This window comes from Monodon monoceros, unplaced genomic scaffold, assembly GCF_005190385.1.
Source record: "Monodon monoceros isolate NGI ecotype Baffin Bay Population unplaced genomic scaffold, NGI_Narwhal_1 Super_Scaffold_3, whole genome shotgun sequence".
NCBI lineage: Eukaryota > Metazoa > Chordata > Mammalia > Artiodactyla > Monodontidae > Monodon > Monodon monoceros.
The window spans coordinates 49,662,119-49,688,388 of NW_021703780.1; the positions used below are offsets into that span (position 1 = coordinate 49,662,119).

The 26,270-nt window shown below is 40.2% G+C and overlaps 1 protein-coding gene across 5 annotated transcripts in view; it reads right to left on the reverse strand.

Moving 5' to 3' along the window:
- Nucleotides 1-26,270, reverse strand: part of GADL1 (glutamate decarboxylase like 1) — a 578,596-nt gene that overhangs the window by 72,933 nt on the left and 479,393 nt on the right. The window lies entirely within an intron of this gene.

Genomic DNA, 26,270 nt, shown 5'->3' on the forward strand with positions numbered 1-26,270 from the left:
ACCTGGAGATGAGGATCACATGGAACTCTGTCTGCTTCTTTAAATCACCAGAACCACTCTGAGACCCAGTCTCAAGGAGCTCTAAGTGACTCTTTCCTCGTTCCTTGTCTCTTCACCTCTCCCCCTTAACACATCTTATAGCTGCAAGAAAATGGTGGCTGGGACACACTCCACAGCAGATGGCAGGAGCAGAAGGGCACCATAGATTGTTCTAGAAGAAACTTCCACCATCTCCTAGTTCTCTTGTGGGTTTCTAGAAAAGATTTGTTTGTTAACATTTGAAAGATGTCAATCACCTGTTAAAACAACCCAACTGTTGGGAGACTAGTGTTTGCTTTATTTAAATTAATAGGATAATTATTTCTTAAAGTCTCAAAAAATAAATGCTAAAAAAGGTGGATGGAAGTCAAGCCAGTATAAGTGGATGACAGCAAACAGGTAAGTCCCTTGAAGTCAGCTAAGAATGTAGACTCTCATCCTCACCAACTTCAATCAGTGTAGGACACTCTATCATCAGAGCAGATGAAGTCTGTCTTTTTAAAAAATTTTTCGTTCTGAAGCATAGTTTTACAATGTTGTGTTAATTTCTGCTGTACAGGAAAGTGATTCATTTACACATATATATATATATATATATATATTCTTTTCTATATTCTTTTCCATTATGGTTTATCACAGGATATTGAATATAGTCCCCTGTGTTATACAGTAGGACCTTGTCGTTTGTCCATCCTATATATAATAGTTTGCATCTGCTAATGCCAAACTCCCACTCCATCCCTCCCCTGATGAAGTCTTAAATTAAATTTCAAGTATATTCAGATTCACAGAGGAGAGTCATAATAGGCATCTTTGTAAACCAGCTTCCTTTAAAACAAAACACTGTCACTGCCAAAAAAAAATGCAATGTTTTCTCTTATTGATGAGGCAGCAATTCACAGCCTTTGTGATGTCAATCTGCTAAATAGGCTTGTGAAATATTAACCACACTACAGAGACCCCACCCATGATTGCTCGCAAACAGGGGGACCTGACTTCAGATCGTGTGCGTGGGGATGGTTCCAGTTGACATTACATGCTGTGTCCATAACAGCATTTTTTCTCTGACAGTTATTCCTTCCATTCAGAAGTCTTTCCTCAAAAGCAGCTTTCCTAGGTCCAAATACATCTTTAAAGATGCCAGGGAGAGATTTGCATACAATATGCATTTTGCTTATTTATCTTGGTTAATTGGGGTTCTTGCTTATTGTCTATTTTTAAGTTTTCTTAATTTTAATATTTAGGGAAAACAGAATATAACACTCTCTCAAGTGGTGATTTTTTTCCATTTAAAAAGAAATTAGACAGCAGAAATCAAACACAACATTGAAAATCAACTCTACTTCAATAAAATTTTTTTAAAAAAGAAAGCAAACTACTTATGTTAAGGAAGGGTGGTTTCTTATTGAAGGTGATTAATGAGAAACCCTTTTCCCCACCCACCACCACGGAGCTCATCCAACATAACCAAAGACCACAGACCACAGTTAAAAGGATAACTGGTTAGTCCTGCTGAGCAATACTTAAACTCACCCTCTTAACCCCATGTTTACCTGTGGGTCGGGGCCTACAGGAGGTCCCGCTGACATGTGGGTAATCATATGAGGAAACCAACGTGAATTTAGTACCACGAAAAATAAACAATGACAGTCTCATTTGCTTCTTAACTATTAAACCTGGAAGGCATGTGTTTCTAGGTAAGATTTAGCTAATTCATAAACTGCAAGAAAACAGGCAAGTTTCTTTGATGCCTTAACCCACTTACGAGGTTCCCGACTCAGTACTTAGTTTTAGTGGTCTCTGCAAAAATAGGTAACTAGAACCTTGACTAATCAGAGAAGAGGAAGCAATTGCTTAAATGACATCACTAGCTGCTAGAAGCACGCTGAAAGTCATGGAGACGCACACAATTTCCCCAGGGGCGATGAGGGCCATTTGCATTACCAATTTCATTTTCTGTCTTGACTTTCAAGTGATAAACTCAATTACTGACACAGGCTCTTATAAAAAAAGTAGCTGATTGATATGTGGTTTCTAAATGATTAAAACCCCTTTCAATAAAAAGAGAAAAGAAGGTGTATTAGTTTGCCTTTGAAGTGTGACTCCATCCTTTTCACTTTCTCCAGGGGTTACAAGTCCAGTGTAGTGTAAGGGGCAGGAAGTCCACCATTTATTTTTAACAAGATGTATAAAAAGGGTCCTACACGCGAGCCTTTTGGGACACCAACTATAATTTTATCCAACTAATGAAATAAAAGTTATCAAGTAATATTACCTTCTGGATTCCTTCAGGAAAGAAAAAGGGAGTATGTTGTGACTGCATTTTGAGAGTCATGATGCAGTGACGATGATAAACATTATAAAGCCTAAATCCTAAAGGCATAGGGAAAGAGAGAGCTCCACAGGGTTGCTGATGACAAACTTTTGAAGCTACAGGAGCCTGGGAGCATCAGGAGTATGGAGTCCAGCTTCTACGGCTAAGCTGACAGATGATAAAGTATATTGCCTCAATGGGTAAATATTTAAGCTTCATGGAGTGTTAGATATTTGACTGTAAATGAGCCAAGAATACAAAATGAGAAGGAAAAAAACTGCCTGTGAAATTATAGACTGCAGACACAAACCCTCAACTGCCTGAGAGCCCCAGTTTTTTAAAAGCTGTGGTTGACAGAACAATTTAAGCAGTGAGATGTTTACTATGGTTAACAGAGATAAACCAGCACATGTAAAAGGTGTAATTACCCAGCATGTTTTCCTAACAATGGCTCTTAACTCTGGGCCATGGGAGCACTGGTTTCTTTTCCTTTCTGAAAAATCATCTCAGGTGCTTGGGAAAAATTTTTTAAGTTTTCTTTAGAAACTAATAAGATGGTTAAATATTGAAAAACTGAGACTTTCATTGAGAAAGCATTATAGCATCTCCGAAGAGGATTTCCTGGATGAAGAATACTATTTAAGCTAGCAAGAAATCCAGAGAATTCGCATTTCTATCAAGGACTTACCTTTCCCTTAATGTAAATTACATCCCAACTAGATATGTCTTGTATTATAATAGGAGATAATAATTATTTATTGACTTGAAGGTATACACGCAGAGATGTTTACATTATGAAACCATAAACCTGATTTATTAAAGAACCTGGGTGGTTTTTTCTTGTTATTAAATAGCAACAATAAAAGAGGACAGTTCCAATCTAGCTCTTGGAAGAAGAGAACCACTATAAATAAAGTTTTCTACATAATGAAACTTTTAATAAGTCAAAAATTTCTCTAAGCCAACACTGGAGTAAATACAAAGATAATTAGTCACACATTAAAAAATATATTAAGTTAAAGTCTTGGTGAAGATTCTACCTCTCCATTGGGCATTTCTTGAGCCTGTCCTAGGGTGGGGTTATCTCCTCTGCAATACTGGTAAGACAGGAAATTATCAGGGGGCTTTTGTTAGGGTGTGACTTTGGAGAGAATATAAACTTTCTGAATGACGGTAAAGTTATAGTTATTTATATGTTTATCTGTATATTTATATGTATTAATGTTTATATTGCATATATACACACATACATGTATATATGGTATGTATTTATATACACAAATGTAATGTTATTTATTTGTCTGTTCATCTGTATATTTATACACATATAATATATGCACATATGTACATATATGTATATATACATGTATATACACATGTAAATATATATGTATATATAGTATATTTATATGTTTGTCTGCATCCTCTATTAGACCTTAAGCTCATCGAGGACACAGAACCCTCCGAGAACAGAGCCTGACATATTGGAAACACTCAATAAATATTTATTAAATGAGTGAGTGAATAAGATAAAGGCTAAATGTCCAGAAACATATGTTATGATAGAAAATGATTTAAACATGTGCCAAAGCACTCTCTTTGCCTACTAAAACAAAGTGCAAGGCACTCGTCTGTATACCCAACATTCACACAGGTAACCCCAAGTGAGCCTTAAGGGGCTAGTTCCTCTGGGAGAGCCATGCTGCCTCACAGGTAGACCTCCGGCAGCCCTCTCCTATGTGATATGAAGAGCCCCCCATCCAGACCATCCATAAAGGCACCGTGCCCAGGCCTGGCAGCAGAGACCTAGCATGGGTCAGGAGACACTCACAGCCAGAGGGAGCTTCCCAAGATGCCTCAGCAGCGTGGAGCTAGCAGCAGCAGAGACAAAATGACTCACTACTCTTTGGGCACACATGATCTAGCTACGTCAAGAGCATTTCTTTTCCCTTCATCCTTTGATGTAATCATATTCTCATGTGCCATGAAAACCACATGGGGCATGGTTACAATAAGAACTGTATTTAAGTCTTGGCTCCACCTCAACTCTACCTAAATAACTACCTAATGAACTGATCTGGGCCTCAGTTTCTTCATATGTAAGATGGGAATGATCATAAGAATGAAACTGACTTTACAGGATTCTTAGGCAAGTCAAGTGAGATTGTGGATGTGGAAACACTTGTCAAGCCACAGAACACTCTGCAATATGCAAAGTTATAAAGAAAGGGGTCTGTGTGGTAGAATGCTAATTTCTATCCCTCTGCCATGCTTTGCAATGTGACTTTTAAGATCCCCCCATCAGCAGTGGTGGCATCTATTCCTCCACCAAACCTCTTCTCCAATCTGTCTGGCTTCGCAATTTGCTCTGATCTATAAAAAACAGCAGAGGGCTTCCCTGGTGGCGCAGTGGTTGAGAGTCCGCGTGCCGATGCAGGGGACGCGGGTTCGTGCCCCGGTCCGGGAAGATCCCACATGTCGCGGAGCGGCTGGGCGCGTGAGCCATGGCCGCTGAGCCTGCGCGTCCGGAGCCTGTGCTCCGCAACGGGAGAGGCCACAACAGTGAGAGGCCCGCGTACCGCAAAAAACAAAACGAAACAAAAAAAACAGCAGAGGTGATGGTGTGGGAGTACTGAGCCCAAGAAGTCCTGCAAACTTTAATTTTCTCTCTTGGAACGCTACCACTGCCAGGACAATGCACCCAGAATAGCCTGGTGAGGATTAGAGTCATTCGGAGGACGGCTCGGTTGTCCCAGCCAAGGTCATCCTAGTACAGCATCCAGCAGCAAACAGAGCCACGATGAGCAGGGCTGCCTGCCTGCCCCATAGCTGACTGTAGGCGTAAAGGGAGCCCAGCCAGGACCAGCAGAACCGCCAGACCATCTGTAAATTCATCAGGACTGGTGACAGCTTATTGTTTGAGACCACTGGGTTTGGGGGTGGTGCGCTACGTGGCAATGGCTCACTGACCTGGCATCATAGCTGCCTACCAGAGCCCTTGGGGACACGTCCAGAGAAGAGGGCTCACGTGGTTGGAAAATGTGTAAGTCAACGACAACTGCATGGTACAGCTTTTCCCTTCGGCTTCCTTCAGCATTTCCAGGGTGGTTTTAACCACAATTTCTGGCTGACCTCAGGACTAAGGCTGAGAGCTTCTGATCTCAGCAGAAAGCCTGCCCTGAGTTCACAGGATACCATGTGAACAGCTGTGCTTCTGCTTCCAAGATGCGATCTAAAAAGAAAATAAGAAATGGCCTCCTGGATCTCATCCCTCTTTAAGTATGCTGTCCCGGCAAAGAGCCAAAGATGCAGGCAGGTCTCTTTTTAAATATAGCTTCTGAAATCAACCTACCCAGACTGACATTTAAAAATCGGCTGATACAGGAAAGCAGGAAGGGATTAGTTAGCAGAAGTGGAAAAGGGAATAGATCAGAGGCTAGATCATCAGAAGCCTATAAAAACCATAACTGTTCAGGATGATTTTTGTGGCAAGTGGAAAGGTAATTAAGAAATAAATGAAAGGGTAAAAGCCATCAAAGTCTTCTTTATGACCAACTATGTCTTTGCTCACAGAGCTTTGGCCACCATAGCCAAGGCTAATGTGATGCCCTTCGTGAATATTCTGAGGATAATCACAGGCCCATGGATTAATGTTTCCCTATATTTTTGCCTTGTTCATGGGAGTTTTGTTTATTTCCTAGGGCTTAACTCTCCCACAGAGTGCGCATAAGCGTGGGATGAGGGCCCAGGACTCCAATCATCCAAATATGTCTCATGATTAATAGATCAGGCTCACTAAGTTATGAGGACTTGAAGGAATTCTACAACTCCTACAAATATATCCCCACCCTTGCTTAAAGGGTTCTCTTTCTATACTGTAACTTCTGGATACCCAGCCTTCTCTCTTTCTCCTTTATTATCAAAATACACCAGCAGCAAAGCTGTTTAAACTACCAACAAATCAGCAAAAACTAAGAAAAGCATATGAGCTTAAGATCAGAAGGCCAAGTACCCATAAACAATGACTGCAGATACCATTCACGGGGTACTTTACAATGTACTAAGCACCATGGTGTTCATACATTACCTTAAATTTGTCTCTCAACAATTCCATGAGTCAGGTATTGTTAAGCCCATTTACAGATGAGAATTGGCAAGATGCAGTGGCTTGTCCCAAAAGTCTCATAGCTACTTACTGGCAGAGCTGAGAGCAAAACTAAGTCTGGATGAGACCAAAGTACTTCTCTCCCAACAACCACTTGAACCTCAAGCTTTGACTCCAGCCAAAATTTTTTGCATTTGAAAATAATGCTTATTCAACATGTTACAAACTGCCAAGCATTTTGTCAGCTGCCTGAACCAAATGTTTCACCTTCCTGAGTGCATCCCCTTCCTTAGCAGAGCTTGGTCCAGCTCCCTGCAGAGCCCCTCCTGGATGACAAGTTTTCTTGTGGCCACTTTTTGCAGCCTCTCCCAGCTCTGCCTTTTGCCCAAGCTCCATTCTCTAGACTTTGCTTTTCATCCTTTTTGCTCCCTTCCCTTTACCAAGAGCCATGGTGCCTGGGCTTAAGGACTTTAGTGTTAGACTAGCTCTGTCATTAACTAACTAATTGATTAACATGAGACGTTTGACAAGTAACTTACCTTCTCTGAGGGTAATAACAGAACCTACTTCATAGAAAAGACTAAATGAGTAGAACAGAAAATTAGCCTCAACAAATTTAAGAGGTTATTTCAAGCATCTTTTCTGACCACAATGGCATGAAACTAGAAATTAGCCATGGAAAGAAAAATGAGACAAAAATGATGACATGGAGACTAAAAAACATGCCACTAAAACACCAATGGGTCACTGATGAAATTAAAGAGGAAATTTAACGATAATTTGAGACAAATAACAATGAAAACACAACCATACAAAATCTAGGGGATGCAGCAAAAGCAGTCCTAAGAGGGAAATTCACAGCAATACAGGTCTTCCTCAAAAAACAAGAAAAATCTCAAATAAACAACCTAACCTACCACCTAAAAGAATTAGAAAAAGAGGAACAAACAAAACCTAAAGTCAGCAGAAGGAAGGATATAATAAAGATCAGAGAGAAAATAAATAAGATAGAGATTTTTAAGAATTAGAAAAAATAAGTAAAACCAAGAGCTGGTTTTCTGAAAGGATAAACAAAATTAACAAACCTCTGGTCAGGCTCACCATGAAGAAAAGAGAGAGGACCCAAATGAACAAAATAAGAAAAGGCTAAATGAAATCATATATGTACTGGGCTTAGTACAGTGTAAGGTAATATAGTAAAAGCTCAAAAATTGTTGTGGAAAAATAAATATACGCCTTCCAGGAACATATAAATTTGGTGGAAGGAGAAAGCCAAAACTATTCCTAGATTCTTGTTACTGAGAAAAAGGTCTCCCTGGTGACTCCATTCAAGAGGACTTCACTGGAAGTGCATAAAGCAAGTCTTCTTTATATTTGTTTGCTGCTTTACAATTTATAAAGTACTTCCATAAACAGAATCTTATGTCACCCTTGACATGAGGCAGCACTTTCCAAGACGTGGTACCAATGCCACACTCTCGATGACGTCTTCCCTGAACTTCCCGTAGAAAACATTAGGGATTGATTCAGCATCATCCAACCTCCTTCTAATAAAGTCTCTTTTGCAGCTAGGGTGTCTGATGTGATTGAAGGTTAGCCAACTATTGGAACGTGTATAAGCCATCATTTCAGAATCGACTGGGAGAAGGGGCATAATGGCAGGGATCCGTTTTTGCCAGGAAGGTCGTGGTGGGGTAGCTGGTTCTGGTGCTGGCATCTCTTATGGCAGATTCACAATTCAGCAGGCCACTTCAGACTCGGGAAGGAGCAGCAGTCCCCTGTGTGGCCCAGTTCTGGGGTAGGACTTTGAAACATGTCTTTTCAGCCCTTCAGTGATTATGTAAGACTTTAATTTTCTATAAATCCCTTTATTCTTAAATTAACCAGAGTATGTTTTATTTTCTGAACTTGATCTCTAAGCAGTCACTTAGGAGAGGAATTCTTCTTGACCTCCTTTCTGTACCCACAGTCCTTTGTTCCTGCCCATAATTCTTGTGACATTTGACTTTTCATTATAGTAACTTTTATACATGACTGTCTCTTTTTCCAATTGAAGGCAGCTTGATAGAAGACATCATTTTCATCTTTGATTTTCCCCACAGCACTCAGCACAATGCATGTGCTGAATGGAACTGGGACTTCCCCACAGCAGCACCGTGGCTGGCGAAAGACTGATTTTGAAATATCACTAGGTTTTATTATTCCATGTTTGATCTCTTGTTAAATTACGCCTAAATGTAAGTTTTCAAAGTGGCCATCTTTATTTGTGGTAGACTAGGTAGCTCTTCAGAAATATTTCTTCCCACTGACTCACTTCCAAGGGAGTACTATATTGATTTTGATCACATGGCTTGATTTGGCCTCACACTGAGGTAGAGCATATCTCCACCATCTTTTCATGTTGGGTTCAGTTACATGATTTGCTTTGGTCAATCATCTGTTAGCAGACATGCTATGACAGAGACTCTTGAAATGCCCTTACACAGTAGGTTTGTGCTCTTGGGTCTCTTGTCATTGTCATAACAACATGCCCCAGAGGGTCCACTGGCTCAAGGAGGAGGATAAGGGATCCATGGAGCACAGCGCCCCCTCCAAGAGTCCAGCTTAAATTAGCACCTCCACCTCTCCTTCTCCTCTCATCTGCAGATGCATGAGTAATACATGCTTACTGTTTTCTATCACTGAGGTTTGTGACACAGTGTTGTTGTAGCAATAAGTCATGTTCCTGGAGAGGCAAAGAGGGAAATTCCCCCTTTCAAAGAAGACTGGATGTATTAGAAAGAGAAGGTGCCTCTTGTATGAAGTTTAATACTTTCCTCCACACCCCCCTTCCTCCTGGAGACTCATCTCCTTCATTTCCACCCAACACACATTGTGGGGTTGGAGCTACTTTCTGCCCTTCCCACCCCACCCTCCTTGTGCTTTTCAGTAGATGTTGGCTTCTCTTCATTGAGTCCTCTTCTCTCCTCTCAGTATCATTTTTGAGGACTTGTATCACTCTCTGTGGAAAATTCCCAAACTCTAGCCCCAGTCCCTAAGTTGTCCTCAAGTCATAGCCACTGAGTTCCAGCTGCCAAGAGCCTGTCTCCAGCTGGCACTCCTCACGGGATCTCTGACACGGAACTCCCAGACCACAGCCAGTAACTTCTTCTAATTCACTTTTCTGTCTCCTCTTCCTTTGACCATCTCCCAGGTCATCCATACACAAAAATTGCAGGAATAAATAGTTCTCTTCCTGTCACCAAATACCTGCCAGATACCTTGTAGGTGAACTGATGTGGCTTTCAAAAGCACTCAGAGGGAGTTATTTAGGTTCACGGAGCTTTTAAATTAACGGAGCTCTCTCTGGAATAATTCTGTAAAGCAGAGAGACTTTGGCAATGAGGCTTTGCCCTGAATGTGTTCTCTAATTTCAGGATTTTTACTGTATACATTTTCCTTGAATTAGGGGCAGGGTGGTGAGGGACAGAAGATGGAGCCTCACATATAAAAAGACTGTGGGAACCAGTAAGGGTTTTAGTGGGACACAAAGGGCATAGGGAAACTGTGGCCACGCCCACTTCAATTATCAAAATTAAAGGCTGATATCCTGTACTGTCCTATTCAAAAATCAATGGCTAATAAAAATGTAAGCAATATTAATTCAGGCTGGCAAAACAGGGATTAAAATTTACCATGCAGAACACAGCCCATAAAAATTTTGCAACTAGATTTTTTTTGCCATTCAAAAAGGATATCACACTCTCAGCTTATAGACAGGCATTTAACGAAAGACTTCTGAAGAGACCCTGGGCATAAATCTCATGTTGGATGCTTTTTTTTAAAACTCATTTTGTATAATTCCAGCTTTTCTTCCAGTCTGGCTGGCTTTCTACCACACTGTCTGTTACTGAGATCTGTCGGGCAGGGACAGTAATGAGAATTCTGGGCACAGCCTCTAGGGAGGAGACGACGAGAGCCTGTCAGAGCCCCTTACCACGTTGCTGAGTTAAAACCAATTCAGAGAATATTTGTTTGGTGGATTCCAGGAACGAATGACAACTGTTTACTAAGTGTGTGTGTGTGGGGGGGGGCTTATTGACAAAACAAGTGGCTACGTCTTCTCCCAGGCACCCAGTGTCTGTAGCAAACACATTTTCACATCCCATTAACTGCAGGACTTGAAGTTTTATACGTTTATTTTTATTGCATGGTATATTTTAGCTCCTGTGCTGGCCAAGTGTTTTTGTGCAGATGGAAATTGGGCAAGCTTCCTTCCCTGACTCTGTAGTTGATCCTTGTTCTTTACCCCCAAAAAAGTCTTTGCGTCTAGATTAAACTTTGTCCCATTGAAAATATCAATATTTAGCAGACTGCAGTGATCAAAAAGGGGACTGCGATGAGATTTTCAGAGGTGTGTAGGGGGAGAGAGGAACAGACAGAGAGAAAATGACTTTACTGGACCAGCATTAAGTCAAAAAATCATACTGGAACTCTTATTCTACACCATACCCACAATCGAGCATGCAGACATGTACCAACTGGGGCCAGACGTAAGGTTAATATTTTTAAGACAGTGTTGAAATAGTACAGCACATCAGTATGCTGTCTTTGGCCTTATATATAATAAGAAATGTTTACATGTGTGTACACATACACATACGTATATACGTCTGTGATACTTCAGGAAGATGGGATGGTGAGTGCAGTGAGATTCTAAGAAAAGGGGGCAACTGGGACTAAGGTACAGAATAGAGAGATGAGACTTTGAGCTTGGAGCTCTGGGATCTGAAAGGAACTCGTGCAGCCAGGACAGGTGGGAGGTGTAGCTGCAGGAGGAGGCAAAGCCACACCCCCAAATGCCTCGACGGCCCTGCTCAGGAACCCGCATTTTCTAGAGAAGGTGGCGGGAAGGTCTTTAAGCAGTGGAGCACAGTGATTTATGGCCATTTATGCATGGCCCTCTGACAGTGTGAGGACAGGGGCTTGGAGCAGAGGCAGTGCCGGAAGCAGGTGAGTCAGGTGGAGACATCTGTGGCAATAATCTACGTAGGAAAAGTGAGAACATAGGTTTAAAATAGCTTCCAGTTCACCCAGTACCTCAATATAATGTCCCTTTGGAAGGCTATAGTCAAAATTTCCATGTGATTTTTCAGAACTGCCATTACTTGAAAAAATACACAAAACATATCTGAGTTCTCCAGTACAACAAACTGACCTCCAAAATCAGAGATTAGAAATTTAACAAAAATATTTTTATTAGCTTGTAAACTGTTTTTTATTCAACATACTTTCCACCCTTTGACTTCCATTAAAAGTACGTGTGTGGCCGGTCAGGATGGCTGTTATCAAAAAATCTAGAAACAATAAATGCTGGAGAGGGTGTGGTGAAAAGGGAACCCTCCTGCACTATTGGTTGGAATGTAAATTGATACAACCACTACGGAAAACAGTAAGGAGGTTCCTTAAAAAACTAAAAATAGAACTACCATATGACCCAGCAATCCCACTACTGGGCATATACCCTGAGAAAACCATAATTCAAAAAGAGTCATGTATCAAAATTCATTGCAGCTCTATTTACAATAGCCAGGAGATGGAAGCAACTTAAGTGTCCATCAACAGATGAATGGATAAAGAAGATATGGCACATATATACAATGGAATATTACTCAGCCATAAAAAGAAATGAAATTGAGTTATTTGAAGTGAGGTGGATGGACCTAGAGTCTGTCATACAGAGTGAAGTAAGTCAGAAAGAGAAAAACAAATACCGTATGCTAACACATATATATGGAATCTAAGAAAAAAAAAAAAGTCATGAAGAACCTAGGTGTAAGATGGGAATAAAGACACAGACCTACTAGAGAATGGACTTGAAGATATGGGAGGGGGAAGGGTAAGCTGTGACAAAGTGAGAGAGTGGCATGGACATATATACACTACCAAACGTAAAATAGATAGCTAGTGAGAAGCAGCCGCATAGCACAGGGAGATCAGCTCGTGCTTTGTGACCACCTAGAGGGGTAGGATAGGGAGGGTGGGAGGGAGGGAGACACAAGAGGGAAGAGATATGGGAACATATGTATATGTACAACTGATTCACTATGAAGCAGAAACTAACACACCATTGTAAAGCAATTATACTCCAATAAAGATGTTAAAAAAAAAATTGCAAGAGGACTACAGAGCTTCCATATGCCCTTCTCCCAGTTTGCCTAATACTAACATTTTACACTACTGTAGTATAATGATCAAAACCAGGACATTAACATTGGGAACAATATTATCAATCAAATGACAGGTTTGATTGAATTTCATCCAGTTTTCTCTGCTAATGTTGCAAAAATTGAATCCACCACCCGGTATTGTATTTAGTTCCCTTGCCTTTTATGACCTAGAAAAGTTGTGAACTTTTGGAGTATTGGGCAAGTTATTTTACAAAAGGGTATTCATTTTGGGTCTGCCTGCAGTTCCTTCATTATTAGAACATAGTTACACATGTTTTGGTGAGAATACTACCCAAGTGTTTGCCCTTCTTAGTGCATCACTTTGATGCCAATGTCTCACTGTTGGTGATTATTTGGTTAAAGGGGTGTGTGCAATGTTTTATCTTTGTAATTAAATACTTGGGAGAGATACTTTGAGACAATTCTAATATCCCATTTTTTCCTTATACTTTCACCTTCAACTCTTACCATCCATCAATGGATTTTGTACATAATTACCACTATTATGGTGATTTCCTATTTCCCTCATTCCCTTTACATTTATTAATTAGAATTCTTCACCATTAAATTGAACCAGAATCCAAAAAAAAATTAATTTTATGATAATAGCATAGAAAAATTTAATACAAGTATTTTACAAAGATGTAAATTGATATTTCATATATATATTTATATTTGACATATTCACATTTATCTTTAATAATGTAATTACTGAAGCTATTTCATATTTAAACTTCATACCAAAAAATAAAATAAATTGCTTTAAGAAATTTCAAAATTTAGTTCTCTTAAATAATAACTGAGGATATGAAAGGGGAAAAAATCTCAGTGGAATTAAGAGTGTAAGATTTTAGATCCAAGACATTTTCTCTGTTCAGACTATAAGAAGTAGAAAAGAAGTACACAGTAGAAACTAGTTTCTAAGACATGATCTGATAGATTCTGGTGTTCAGAGTATAAAAGAAATCATAACTCAGTTTTGCAACATTTATGTTAGATTACACTTACAATGTAATGTATGCCTATAAGAACAACAGAGCTGCAGGACCACTGCATTATAAACTAAAAACCAAGCTGAACCTTCATTTGTAAAAACTGAGGAGTAATTCAGTTTTAATTTTTTAAATCTTTCCTGTTATCCTTCATAAAACCTCAGTCTCTAATTGTAATTTTTCTAAGCTTTGATCACATTTTATTAGAGAAACTACTCAACAAAAGAGATGTACCCCAAGCACCTAGAAAAGAGTCTGGTGCATGGTAGGTGCTAGATACGTATTTTTTGAATGAATAGGCAGATTCAAATGAGAATTCTGAGTCCCTGATTGTCTTTTTACCCTGAAGCATTATTAACCCATATGAAAGACATGATTAAGACCCAATTCATTACCAACAAGATTCTAACCCAGGCATCCCCAAACCCTGGGCCACGGACTGGTAATGGTCTGTAGCCTGTTAGGAACCAGGCCACACAGCAGGAGGTGAGCAGCCTGCAAGCAAGTGAAGCTTCATCTGCCACTCCCCATCGCTCCCCATTGCTCACATTACCTCCTGAACCATACTCCACACCCCCGCCCTCCGGTCCATGGAAAAATTTTCTTCCACAAAACCGGTTCTTGGTGCCAAAAAGGTTGGGGACCGCTGTTCTAGCCCATTGTAGTACCACCTGGAAAAGCAGCTCCCCCCGGGTTGTAGACTGAAAGACAGTCTCAATTCTGAGTCAGACAGGTGGCATTACAATCAACTAAAGCAAGCTCTGCCGCTGTATTTCTAACATTTGAATTATCCCTGCCCCCTAAAACAGTGGAGTGCTATTCTTTCTAGGACCTCCTAGATAGGCGGATATTTTCATAAGAAGCGGAGCATGATTCAAAGATAGGTAGTATGAAAAGTCTGAACTAAAATCGAGAGAGCTATCTGAAGTCAGACTTTAAAAATTTTGACCTTCAAAAATTTCTTTTTGCATTCTGAACTAATGATGATTTGGTGAACAAAACACAACTAACTAGACAGCAAACTACAACACCAACCCTGCTAGATTCACATAGAGACAGAGGAGGTGGCCTCCTTCAATTTATCTCCTCACGGTATCTTCATTATTAAGCTGCCCTCATCCTGAGAATCCCTTACACAGATCATTCATAAGATGTGATGGTTCCCAGTCCTTCCTGCATATCAGAAACCAGATAAAAAAGATGATCCCAGCGCTTCACTCCAGACCAACCCAATCACACTCTGAGAATGAGCACTCTTAGTTTTTAAAACTTCTATGGGTGAGTGGCTGGGCAAGAAAGGTAAGAACAACTAATGTCTCTAGGAAACCACTATAAGCACAAGAGTCAGTCACCCAAAGGGTAATCCATCAGGCCATGTCTTTACTCACCGATTCATTCATTTAGCAAACATTTATTGTGCATCTACCGTGTGAGACCAGCGTGAGAAAATGCAAAGAAATAGTAACACTAGCAACTTTCCCCTTATTAAACACTCACACCACATGAGTATACAACCGGGCTGACCTCGTAAGTGTGCAACCAGTGTAGCTGCACAGGGCCCTGGGTGTGGAAGAGCCCCGTGCTGTCACCATCTTGAAATTCTTGATAATTTTGGAACAAAGGGCTCTGCATTTTTATTTTGCTCCAGTATAGAGCTTTAAGGGCTCTATACTAGCCTGGCTTGGGACATTGAAGCTCAAATATGGCCAACCCCAGTGGGACATGCTGCCCACTTTCTTCATCTCCCCTCCATCAACAGTGTCACCAGTACAAATAAGTGAATCTTTGTTGATAACGGGGGTTATCAATGCATCTTCCTTGTGCTAAAATCCATCAGCTATTTCCTGCAATGGGTGACTTCTCACTGCCTACTCCCCTCCTCCCTGGCTTGCCACCATCTTTTCCATTCCCCACCCCAAATGCTGCTATCTTACGGTAACAGCCAAGACAGGGTAGCAAAGATGTCACAGGAGTATATGGAAAGGGTACTCATACTCAAGTGTCAGAAAATGCCTTCTGGGCAAGTTGAGGTGTTGCCAGCCTAATTGAAGGTCGACTCAGACCCCCAGATACCCTATACTATATTAGGTTGAAAGCTATAGGAGGCTTTGAGAAGACTAGGTCATAGTCATACTACTTCAGAGGAGGAGACAAGTACGTATCTCTGGGGCCTCCAGGAGAAACCTGTACATGAAGAGGGTTAGCAGGAGACAGGGCGTGGAGGCTGAGTTAAATCATATCTCCGCAGTCCCTGAATGTTTGCGGACTCTTTCCTTTGGTACAAAGGGAAAACATAAGGAGTGACATGATCAGGGTTGTATTTTAGAAAGTTTACTGTTGTAATAGTATTTAAGGTAATTTGAAGGGGGATAAGCAAAAAGGCATGAAGAAGACATTTAAGGCTCATACAGTCCTTCAAAAATGAGGAAACAGGATTAATAATAATGCAAGATAATATTTAATGAACACTTACTCTGTGCCAGACACTGTACCTGGATTATGCCATTCAACCCTATCAAAACCCTTTAAGATAGGTGCTTTTTATTATCCCCACGCTATTGAGGAAAAAGAGGAGGTAAAGGGACTTTAAGTAACTTGTCCATGGTTACACAGCCAGTGGCAGCAAAGGTATTATTTATTTAACTCCAGATTCAATGATTTTAAACTCTGATAAAAATCCTAACAAGATGTCTTTAACTAAAAAAAAGTTCTACAATCCGTACAAAAAATTTTAAATGTAATGTTAAAGAATGCTCTTTTAAAAAAGAACCAGAAGGGTGATATTTTAGCAGCCTCGAGAACTCATTATAAAGCAACACCATTTAAAACCTTTTGTTCCTGACACAAAAACAGAAACACAGATCAATAGAACAGATTGGAAAATCCAGAAATAGACTAAAGTGTTTTAAAAAGTGTAACACATGATAACACAAGCTTTCCATAATAAAAAGTGTTAGGAAGAATTATTAAATAAATCAAATTGGAATAACTGGATAATAATTTGGGTGAACTGATCAGGTTAGATACATATTTTACACTGTACACAAAAATAGCCTCCACATGAATTGAGTTAAATACAAAAAAAAAAAAATGGAATGACAGAAAAACCAGCAGGAGATGGAACAGAATATTTATTAGATTTGTGAAAGAACAATAACTTCAGCTTTGAAGAAGTGGAATAAATCATGAAGGAAAGGACTGACACATCTGAATACATAAAAAATTTAAAACTTCTGTACAATGAAAAAACAGCAAGACTAAAATAAAAAGCACATTATACTAAGGGCATTATTTGCATTCCATCTGACAAAAAGGGCTTGAAAACTCAAACTATATATATCCTCATTCAAATTTATAAGGAAACTATCAGACCTCAAAATACAAACATGTAAGATAAAAAACAATGGATACACAGAGAAGCACCATCAGTAAAGAAAAAAATAGAAAATGGTTCAAACCACCAACAACTAATACAATAAAAGCAAAAAAAACTTAAGATAGTATTTTTCCCCTTTCTAAATGACATTTTCCCCCAAGCAGGCAACACACAGTGTTGCCGCAGTTAGACGGAAGGCTGTGTACTGGTTGCTTACTGGTGGAATGCAACCTTCTTAAAAATCAGTATCCCAATACACAGCCAGAGTCAGGCTCCAAACCACAATGGTTTCTATAATCAGCAATTACATACCGAGCACTTTATCTTCTGGAAACAATAAATGCAAAAGTGGATTGGGGATGGAGATGGTCATTCGTTACCGCTCACAAAGGGGAAATGTTGGAAACAACCTGAACACCCCAAATTATGGGAATGGTTTTTTGTTTTGTTTTGTTTTTTCTTTTTGCGGTACGCGGGCCTCTCACTGTTGTGGCCTCTCCCATTGCGGAGCACAGGCTCCGGACGCGCAGGCTCAGCGGCCATGGCTCACAGGCCCAGCTGCTCCGCGGCATGTGGGATCTTCCCGGACCGGGGCACGAACCCGCGTCCCCTGCATCGGCAGGCGGACTCTCAACCACTGCGCCACCAGGGAAGCCCATGGGAATGGTTTTATAAACTATGACACAGACTATTATTCAGGGTGAGACATTTTAAGCTATTATTTTCATAAGTTTAGTCCAAAGGGATGGAGAAAGAGACAGGGATGTATCTTGAGGGGACAACAGTATTAAGAGAAAAATCATAAAATTATTTCCTTTAAGGTTGTCAGAGCCTGGATGTGCTTATCATTGGAGGGGAGCAATATATTAGAGAAAAAAGAAGAAGGAAAATGTGAGAAGGAGTGAGAGAGAGAAGTAAGGAGAAGAGAGGGTGGGAGGGCAGAGAAGGAGAGGGAAGTGAGTGGTAAGATTGCAGGTGGGATGAAGTCCAGACAGCAGACGCAAAGGTAAGCACAGAGGAGTTTGCCGTGGAAACGAGGAGTGAAGACGAAGAAAGAGCAACAAGAAACACGTTTGAAGTGAAGACACACAGGTCAATTTTATCCTTTGAGAATTCCTCTCAGGTGAGCTGCTCTTGGTTTGGCAGAATCCAGAAGCCCTGACCCCAGTGATGCTGTAATTCTTTAACATTTTATAACCGCATTTATTCAGTCAGCATTTAGTGTCACTTCCCAGCAAGGAAAGGAAAAATGAGCAAAAGTGCCACCAGGGGGCAGGTTTGGTACTGGCAAAGGGACTTCAAAGACAGCATACAAAAAAATATTTTTTTTTTCTTTCAGCACAGGATCCATTCTTTGTTTTGCAACAATAAATATTGCATCAAGTCCAGATAAATTCCTTAATGGATATGAATTTTGCTCAGGTGTGCAAGAAATGTCACAGTACTTTATATCCTTTAAATAAAATTAAATCCAACCTCAAGCCGCTATCCTACTAGGTCAGGTTAAAAGTCAATTTCAGTCATTATTATGGCTCCCACAGCCTCATTGGGTCCTGCAGAGGTTCTTGGGGGTCTCAGCCAGGGCTAACATTTAGGTCATTGGTTCAATATGTGAAATGCTTATGGTCTGAACCAACATGATCCCTTGATAGGCTGTAACTTGTTAGGAATGGGCAGACATTCCATCACCTGGAACACACACACACAAACATACACGCACGCACGCGCGCGCGCACACACACACACACCTCCTTAGGGCACTCAGAGAAGGGAAGCTGGGATTCATCCTTATCTTTAGAGCTCTTGTCTCCAGCACACCCCTTTCTGCTCCTCTCTCCTGTGCCTGCCTCTCCGCCTCCAGACTCCTCACCTTCCTCTATGGGTTTCATCTCTGGCCAGCTGAGGCTTTCAGAAAATCTAGGAAGACAGATGTCTTCAATGCTACAGAAGCCTCAAGAGAAGCATGGAGCCCAGAGGCCAGGTCCAGTGCTCAGGACAGGGAAAGGAGAAAACACAAGAACAGCAAACACCCGTATATCCTAATTGTATTGCCACACTGACCACAAGACCACAGTTCTTAAAACCCCATTTACAAGTCTGACAGCGTGCAACAGTGAGTTGTCTTTTTCTGGTAGATGACACAGAACTCGGACATCTCTCAAAGTTGATGGCGGGCCGGGACTGGCCATCAGATTAGCTGCCCTGGGGGAACAAAGACAAAGACGGGGCACACCCTCATCTCAAGGAGCTTCTGGTGACACATAAAGAGAAACAGGTGATAGGGCATTAATGGATTTAGGTAAGAGTTGCAAACTAAAAGCCTGAAGGCCAGAACCTGTCAACCTTAGTAATTTTTCACTTGCCAACATTTAAAACATTAAAAGCAAAGGACGGTTTACATAAATTTCTATAAATCTAGCATCTCTTTAAAAATAAGAAGACCTGGCAACCCAGACCTGCATTTCCACATGGCAGCCATCATTAGGAGCTGAGTAGAGGCTGCCCCCTTTAGCTGGGGCCACTGCTTTCCAGTTGTCCACAGTCCCCACCACTCCCTATTGTGTTATGCCCCGTCTATTTCCCTCATGTATGCTACTGGCCTAGCTTCTATAGGTTTTGAGTCTGTAACTCCTGACTGAGTGAACTAAATAAAATTATACTCAGGGTACAGTGGTAAGTGTTCCATGAAACTAATTAAGCTTCTGCATTTCTTCAATTCGCACTCTGATAGATCTGGAAATTCAGACTTATTTCAGATGGGCCTGAAGATTTGAGCAGAGACTGAAGAAACTGTTGTACTTAAGTGATTAACTTGGTTCTTATGCAAATGTTACAGACAAGGCCAGCCATACTCCTGGCATCAAGTAGACTCGTTGCTTGTGTGCTAAAGAGTAAACCCAAGGCACAAAAAGATACTTGTGAAATGCAGCTTTAGCTATGTTCTTTGGCCTCATTTCCCATTACTGCTATCTTGAGTGCCCCATGGAGTGTGTGCTGGTGTGAGTGAGCTACAGGAGGCCACACCCATGGACATTCCTCTCAGACCCAGTCCTGTCCTGACCTCAGGTCCAGGACAGTTCAGCCCCAGCCTGCAGAGACACCCAGCTTCATTTTGCTCAATTTTAACTTTCAATAGATCATTCCAAGTTTAGAACTTCTTGCACAGTCAATAAGCTTAGGGGAGAAAAATAAAGAAAAAATAACTCTTTGTTGAGGACATCTGGACTTGTCTGGCTTTCCTGGGGATTCAAGTAACTATCCATGGAAATTCCTCTCTATGTGTCTGAAAATAATGTTTAAAAGACTAAAAAGCAACATATGAAATAAATTAACAACACCAACTTGGCAAATGTATTCTACATGTTGAAAGGTGTTGTTGAATACAAAGATCAACTCATGTGAACTTCCCCATAGTACACGCATATCCAACAAGGATGCTGTTGAAATCTTTTACTGCTTGAAATTTTATTGATCCAATGGAGTAGAGCTATTTAGAAAGCTCTACTTTCTAAAGTAGTAAACAACTGGGGAAGAGAGATGGGCATAAAAGCTATAAGACAGAGTATCCCATGTCCTTCAACAGAAGGGACACCCAGCTTCCCCAGCTGATTTCTGAAGAAGGCCAGACACACAGGACTTACCTAAGTAGCTCCTTGACCCTTAATGACACAGAAGAAACTGAGTACAGCTCGTAGAGTATCTGACAGATTGTAGAAAATAACATCTCTCCTTGAGAGAACAGTTAAAAGAACAGCATTTTATCTCAGGTCTTAATAATTTGGGGAAAGAGAATATAGTATCTGCAAGAAATAGTACCTTAAGTATTTAGTACATTAAGCATTTTCAAAATCGACATCCCAGCCATCATCAGAAGGAGAGAGTCTCAAGTCACACTCAGAAATATTTTATTTTAAGATACTTCTATATTACATTCTCCTTAAATATAATTTTTTTAAAGCAGAGCTTTAAAATGAGGGATATCCACTAGCAAACAGGATTTTTGAAGATGTTATAATTTCTATATTACAGGGTTAAAAAAGAAACTCATCTTTGAAAATTAAAAAAACAAAACAAAACACTGTCACACCTTTAAAGAAACGGGGTTTTTTTTCACAATCCAAAAACGAGTGCTTGCTAAGCGAATGTTACACATGATGAGGGAAAGAAAATCAGAATCAAAGTCCTCAAAATACATAGAAGACCTCAAAATGTGTATGGACTCATATGCACTCATGTGAACACACACGCACATACACACACACAGCGGAAACAAGTGAAGCACAGCCAGGGGCACTGAGGCCCTCCCTGATCCAAACCCAGAAAGTGGGCATCCTTGAAAGCACACAACCCTACCCAGTCTACGCTGTCTCATCTTCAAGTGCTGTTCATCAGAAACCCGCCAGGGAGAACACTAGATTCTCTCCAAAGATATTTGGAACACCATATCAAGTTATATCACCAAATAAGCAAAACAACAAACCCATCTAGTAGTTTCTAAAAGATTTATTCTTTGCCTACTGTCGAGGAGAAATGAGCCTATTATAAATGTCTAACATTAGTCACAAATCTGCAGGCCAGTGAATGAAAAAAAGTTGAAATGACCATGCTTAAGTACAAAGAGACACCTTGGTAATTACGTTTAAGAATGTAAATTATGTTGGTGGAATGCAGGACTGTTTATGAAATGTCGACAAAAGAGGAAATCTTCTGCATCAGAACATTGAGTAATGATGAAATAAAACAAACTGATGAAATTTTCAATTACATTCTCTGGGTCTTATGCTTTCAGCTTTATCTTTGCCCTCTCTCCCTGACTCCCTCGCCCTTCATACCTGATCACCAAGGGAGAAGAAACAAATATACATAATCTTATTTGGGGCAGCCACCTTAGCGAGTGAAGCCTACCTCGACCACAGAGCAGGCAGCTTTCAGGAAGCCCTGGGAAGCCTGCTGAAGCTCTCACCGTGGACCCCAGGGGCAACGTCTCTGAACGTGAAATCAATGCAGACAGTGTAGGTGTTCCAGTAAGGGGATAAGGAGAGAGAAAAAGAGAAGTAGGAAGGGAAGACAGATGATATACTATGTCTGGGAGCAAGTCATGAGAGAAATTAGTTTGCAAACTAATTGATTTGACTATGGTATAAACATGGTCTCCAAACCAGACAATCCCTTTGGTATAAGAAGAAAAGATTAGAGCATCTCTGAATAATTAAATATTTTAAATCCATCCTTAAAAAAACTTATTTTGTGCATTTTTTAAATGTACATACTATATTTAAAAATGAATACATGTAGATAATTTAAAACAATAAATACATATTGGGGTAAATACTCAATTAAAAAATTTTTTTTTAACTATTAGGAGATTGTGGTCAAAACCTGGGTAACCTTTGCCTGGATAAACACTCAGGGAACCCTAAGGCTTCGTTGGGTCAATTATTCTATACTTTGGTTTATTATTATTATTATTGTTGCTGCTGTTATTATTATTTTCACAAAAGCAATGTATATTAATTGTAGAAAATTAAGAAATTGCAGAGGAATACAAAAGAAAGGAAAAATCATCTGTAACTCTATTTCTAAAATAGTTTGGTGCCCCTTATCTAACCACATATACAATATTGTATATGTATATAAATCTCTATGTATATACAATATAGTGACTGTTCTATAACTTATTTTTTCAATTAATAATAAATGATGACCACATTATTTTGGAAGAAAATTTTGATTGTCTACACACTACAAATTTGCATATAAATTATGTACCACATTTTAATCAACTCCATATAGTTGAATATTTAAGTTTTTAAAATTTTCTTGCTCTTTTAATGCCTGAGGAACAGACATGGAGGCCTTTGGATGCCAAGCAGAATGAACTAGATTTTATACTGTGGACCAGTCATTCTCAAGGAAATGGTATTATACCTCCAGGCAATATCTTCAAAATTTGGGCAGATGTTTTTGGTTTTCATGATGTTTGGGGGTTGCTCCTTGTGTTTAGAAGGTGGGGAACAGGGATGCCAGCTGCCTTGCACTGTGGAGAGCAGTCCTGAGCCAGGAAGAGCTGCCCCATGTCCTGTACAACTTTGAAATGTCCTGCTGGAAATGCAGGAGGCCAGGAGCCTGATTACAATTATCCAAGCCCAGAATTTAACTCTGGGTTACATGCAAATGCAAACTATTCTGTGCCCATTTTAAATAAACATTAAGTTTTCTACTACCATGTAAATCAAGGGGAAAATGTTTTCTTCAATGCTTTACCAAGAATTGTGCACCTTTTTTGAAAATTATGTCACTAACATCACCCCATTCCTATTATTGGCATCAGCAACATCACCTACTTCTTTTTTTTTTTTTTTTTTTTTTTTTTTTAACATCACCTACTTCTAAGAGTCTGCGTTTGAAGATGGCTCACATTCACAGTGATTCTAAGAGGATGTGTGAGCATCTTATCACTTCCTTGTGTCTTCTAATATTGTCATGCCAAACGTTTATGTAATGAAATACATATCTTTATTATAAAGATTATTTTTCCTTCATATGACATGTAAGGCCTTCTATTGCCTTTTACAAAATTCCGTGTAGGTAGGTCCTATTTTCTATTGGTTTCATCTTAGGAGAATAAAGAGAACATTTAACAGCATTTATTATAAACAGTGGTCATTGGTCGATTGGGTTGAAAGCTGCAAGTGTAAAGCATTTGGAGGCTTCCAGCAGGAAAATGACAGATAAAACAGGGCTGCAGGTATGACTGTGTGGAGAGGAAGGAAAATAAACAGGAGGCAGAGACCAGAAAAGAAGCGAGTACAACCTGGGCAGGGAACTAATGAAGACCCAGAATGCTGCAATGCCTGAAAAAACCAAAAAGAAGAACTTTCATGGAGGACATTTTAAAAAGAGGAGTTGCTGGAACTCGGTGGTTGAACACAGTGTCAGAGAGGGGCTGTCACAGCATCAGTAGACAGCAGAGTGACTGTTCTCAAAAACAGTCTCACGTGTGTGCGCGTGCACGCATACACACACACACACACACACACAAACACACACACACACACACACACACACACACACATACACACACCCAAACTCCAGGTTCTTTATGAAATAATCCCGCTCCCCTCCTGCTGCCAAAGGGAAGACTTATCACACCACTGATTCTGAAATCTGACAGCTCCGCCTGACATGAGTCTGAATTGGAGGGGCGAAGCCTTATTCGGTTTATTTATTTGTTTGTGATTCTCCATCCAAGATAAATCCTAAAACAAATTTCAAGTGTGCTTTAAGTACACTCCAGGTTATAGATCATATACTTGCATTCTCATACTACAGTAAGCATGAAACCACATAGATCAACAACAGATATATATGCCTCCCTTCCTTGCCAAATTCATGCACACACACCCATGCCAAGAGAGAGGATAAAAGGAAACTAAGACAGAACCAATGATGATTCATCCGCAGCATACATGTTTAGGAATCAGAAGCAACCAGAACAATTAAAATAATATGATATTAGACTGGGCAAGGGCCCCATGGTTCTAAATGGCAGAAAAGTGTTTCCAAAATGAAGGGATGGAGAATCATGTATGTCAATCATGAGAGAACCGATGCTGGAGAATACTGGGGAGAGAAGAGACTGTCCTGATTCATATTTGATCTCCAGTTAAGATTAAAAGTGTATTATATGCTGATTTATCTGATTTTAGCTTATATACCCATCCTCAATTTCAAATTTTCTGAGACTAGATAATGTAAATATTTCTTTAAACAATGGAAGAGTGAGTCCATAGTATCCCCAAACATAAAGAGACTATTTACTTATCCTGATCCGTGTCCATGCAACAGTATTGAGTCCATAAAACACAAATATCAGCTTCTTGGTTGCTTTTCTTAACAATCAGAAAGTGAGAAGGATGGCAGCCATATCCTTCTCAACATCACCAAACAATGTCTGATGCATTCCATCAAAGTGCAAAATGTCCCTGGAAACATCACAATTAAATTCTCACATTGTTTCTTTTTGAGTCACTTACCATCTGAAATGTATTCTTTAGCACTTTCTCATTTACATTGTGTGACAAAAAGACAAACCAGATCCAAGGACCATGCTAACTGCCTGATATGGCCAATGGAGGGTTTGTCTAGGCAAAGGCACAGGTAACTCTGTCCATCTCTCCCCACCTCAAGTTTAACAAGAGGTAAGACATTTATATATTGAGTATGTATTGTGCTACCTTGAAGGAGGCTAAATGAGCCATGAATAAACAGAAAGTGGCCTAAGGCTAAAGAAGATGCTGCAGGTAAGGATCCAGGTGGCTATGACTTAAAGGCCATGGTCTTCCCACCTCTACCTAACTAGGCACAAATTCCAAGCACCTGTCATGGAAGATGAGGCCTCCGTGCGCTCCCGTGCCTGCTGCTCTTGTCCTACTCCTAGCACTGCCCCCTGCCCCACTGTGGTCTTCGATCACACCCTCCCCTCTTAGCCTCTGGGCCATGATGTTGTGATTGTTCCTGGAACCCACTTCTTCACAGTTGTCACCGACTCACACCTACTTATTGTCCAAGACTCCAATCTAGTGTCACACTTTGGGGTAGATATCCTTTCTCTCTGCCTTTACAGGGTTTCTCTTCATCTAGGCACCTACTAGTTACCTGGTGATGATCTCTTTACTCATTTGTCACCTAGAATACGAGTTTCCCAGGGCAGGGACCAAGTCTCTCTGATGTTTATATCTCCAGTGCCCGGCACAGTGAGTGCTAAATGTCTGTCCCTTGCATGACTGGCAAGTTTTTCCTTTTCTTCTAGAGGGCAAGGAGAAGGGCTATCACCTATCAAAGCTGTTAAAACTATCACTGATTTCCACACTGAGGGTAAGGAGGGGTTTGCAAGTCACATTTAGTTCAATGATCAATTGAAATTCATTGCTGACATTTCTTTTCTTTTTTATCACATAAGCCCCTTGGTGGAAAGAAGAGAAAGTCTCACACTCACAAAGGGTACCAGATTTAGACTTTAACATTATCTGCTAGTGAAGTGATGCAAGCAGTCACAGACATGCACCAGCAGAGTTTAAGGAAGAAGCCATTCATCATACGACATTAACCATTACCAGATCATGTGCTCTGAAGTGCACTGTGAATTAGAACTTCTGATAAATTCTACCACCCTCTTGCAAACAGCACAATTATTTTGAATATGTGTGTGTCAAGTATCTTGATTTATTTTAAC